The 3,073-nt window shown below is 46.3% G+C and overlaps 1 long non-coding RNA gene across 1 annotated transcript; it reads right to left on the reverse strand.

Annotated features, from left to right (window-relative positions):
• Positions 1-2,241: 2,241 nt before the first annotated feature.
• Positions 2,242-2,544, reverse strand: LOC138242963 (uncharacterized). The gene is made up of 2 exons (XR_011191844.1): positions 2,412-2,544; positions 2,242-2,332 (listed from the first exon to the last, which is right to left on the reverse strand). It is a non-coding gene; the product is annotated as an uncharacterized lncRNA (long non-coding RNA).
• Positions 2,545-3,073: the final 529 nt, after the last annotated feature.

The following is a 3,073-nucleotide window of genomic DNA, read 5'->3' on the forward strand; positions in this document are numbered from 1 at the left end:
ATGTTTGAATTTTTGTGGATGAACTACTATAGGTGTACCCTCGCTCACTTTCTTTAGCGACAGTCGTTGCTCTTCATCCGAGTGATGTATTTGCCTGTTTTTCAGTTCACTTCCCTGCAAGGAATATTTACCTCAGAGCTCTCTTTCACAGACTGCAGGCGCTATGTATGTTAACAGGTGTTATAGTGATGACATCTTTCTGTATGATCAGGACAGGAGCTGCAGGTCCACTGTGTTGTGGCTGCAGTACAATTTTAGTGTATTATTATAATACTTTTTAACAGTGACAGATTCTTAAGATCACGAGGTGTTTACGATATTATTTCAGTATTAAGCTGTTACTGCATTCGGAATTGTCCCATAGGATTCAGTGTTCCATAGTTTAGCACTAAACTGCTTAGTCTATTGCAGGAATTGTACTTAGTCCTGTCCTGTAGTGTCCTCTAGAGGGCAGCAGCTGTTACCTTGGGCTCATTGTGATTACTAAGCAGGGGACTAAAGTCAGCAGACGAGCGCGTTGCAAATCGGTATTAATCTGGCATACAGAGCTGCATACAAATCTCTGGATCATCTCCAGTTAATGTGATGCTGCTCGTACCTTGCAATTGACCCAATCTGACTACTGGCACCAACAACCCTGTTATTACAAATAAACTTCTTGTGTACCTACTGTGATACATAAGTTTGGTGGAGAGGTTTGGCAGCCCATATTCAGTCAAAGGTGTGTGTGCAGATCACTGTGATATATAGGCATCAACAAACTGACAAATACAATATTAAATGTTTAACTGATAAAACCCAAATGAACCAAACCTGTATAAATTAGTGGTAAAAAGGAGTCTTTTTATAAAGCAAAAGGTCTCTGATCCTTTGGTAAGAACGATGGGTATTGTCCTCAATATTAGAAATGAATCCTTGAGCACTGCTGTTCTACCAACGGTCCATAAAAGTGCTGCCATTACCCCCCTCCCATAAAAGCCTAGCATTACCCTTTCTTGTAGAACGTGCCGTCACATTTCAGTTGCACCTCAGTAGTAGTTTGATCTATTATCACCCTACTCCCCACCTCATAACCGTCGCTCTTCTAGTTCTGGTCTCCCAACTGTCCCCCAAGCCCCTCTACACTGTATGGGTGACAGGGCCTTCTCCTGTTATGCCCCCAAGCTCTGGAACTCTCTCCCCAAGGATACCAAAGTCACCTTCCCTAACCTCCTTCAAATTCAGACTCAACACCTTGTTCTGTAGAAGAGCCTTTACTGAACTGGTTCTATTCTTTACCCCTCTGCTTCTACTTTTCTTGGTACCACCATCCACAGTCTCCTTTGTCTATTGGAATAGTTTTATCCTGTGTATTCTTATTGTAATTTTGTCAAGTGCTTTGAGAAGCCACCTTTGGAAGCACTATATAAAATAGTTTATTCTAAATCTTTGGAACTTTAATAGGGCAGTGCAGTAGGGCTAAAAATTGACAGTGTTAGTGGACCAGCAAGATTTGTGCAAGTTATAGGTAGTTACAAAGGAAGACTAGGATTCACTTGAAATTCATGACATGGGACACTGAAACAGTGAAGAGGCTTTGTGTAGTAAGCTTTCAGTCTCAATCTACACAGTCTGTGCTGCTGGTAGAGGTGGTTGTGAACACCTGTCTTCCCAGTCAAGTACTGGGATCTCCAGTCTCAATCCTAATACTTCTCATGACTGTCCACTACCACTGCTGTGAAACCAACACCCATAAGACAAGACCTCCAAGATTCTAACTGTACCATTATTCATGGGTGTTCACGCACCAGTATTGTTCCTCTGCTAAGCAAGGGAAGGCCTACTTTACACCAAGCCCCTGTTGACAATTCCTTCCTTGTGTTTCTTTCACGCAGTTAGTGCAGCCTAGAATAGGACACCAGATCTCACTCTTACTGGGCACTACAGTAGCAACTCACACTCCATAAGCACTACCCCTCTCAGAAATGGGAGGATTTCCAGTATATTGAACACCTCTGACACCCCCCCCACTAAAAAAAAAAGTCACACTGCCCTGCCCAAGGAATAGTGCGGCCATCTTCCCCTAATACAATGCTTTTATTACTCCAGCCATTTTCAGTCCTCATTGGCAGCAATATGGGAAGCATTCCTGAAAGGGGAACCCCCACAAATACTTCCATTTATTAATGGGTCTCACTTCCCTTGAATCTCTCCACCCCATTCAAACCTATAAACCATAAAGAAACAAGGGCAGGCAGAAGGGTCTTTCACAGCTTTATTGAGATGTTGCCATTACAAGGCAAGTGGAGGCAGGAGAGTCACAAGGGCCAGGCTGGAGCCTTCATTCAGGCACCTGGGGAGGAAGAAGGAGAACAATCCAGCTGAACTGCAGGACACCCACCCCTACAGGAGCTCCTCCTGCCAGACCCTACCTGTCCACTGGCCAACATCTCCAAAGTCCTCTGCTCCCTCCACATCCTCACTGGTGCTCTCAGCATCTTCACTGGAGCTCTGAGGGTCTCCCTCCTCATCCTCAGTCCAGTCAGCTCCCACATCCAGAGGAGCTTCTACTGGTGCCACAGCCACCTGACTGCTGGTCACCAGGCTCCTGGTACCTGTGGAGAAGTAACACCCAGGAGTGAGGGATCTGCTATACCCAGAGACCCACAGTGATGCTACTCATCTAAACAGTCCCTTTGTCCAGCACGGGATCATTCCTCAGTTGTCCAAGCATGGTTGTCTCTTGGGCAGAGATGCATCCACAAGGGATAGAGAACCAGATCCACCTTCATTCCGGCTGCCAGCACACCTGGACTCACAGCAGGCACAGACCTCATGGTCACCATACAGCTCCTCCCACCTGGAGGAGAGGAGGACAGGTGAGGCCTCCACCTGGCATGTCCCAGAGCACCCTCAGCAGGCTCCTTGCAGAAGTACCTCTTCGCCTCCCTGTTGTAGGTGCAGGACATGGTCCCTGGTGTTGCTTTAGCAGGAGCCACAGCCATGACACAGTGCATGTACAGCTCAGTCACTTCATGCTGCAAGAGGGAAGGTCACAGCATTAAGGGATCAAGGCCAATAGAGGGACAGAGAA

This window comes from Lepisosteus oculatus, chromosome 14 (genome assembly GCF_040954835.1).
Source record: "Lepisosteus oculatus isolate fLepOcu1 chromosome 14, fLepOcu1.hap2, whole genome shotgun sequence".
Lineage (NCBI taxonomy): Eukaryota > Metazoa > Chordata > Actinopteri > Semionotiformes > Lepisosteidae > Lepisosteus > Lepisosteus oculatus.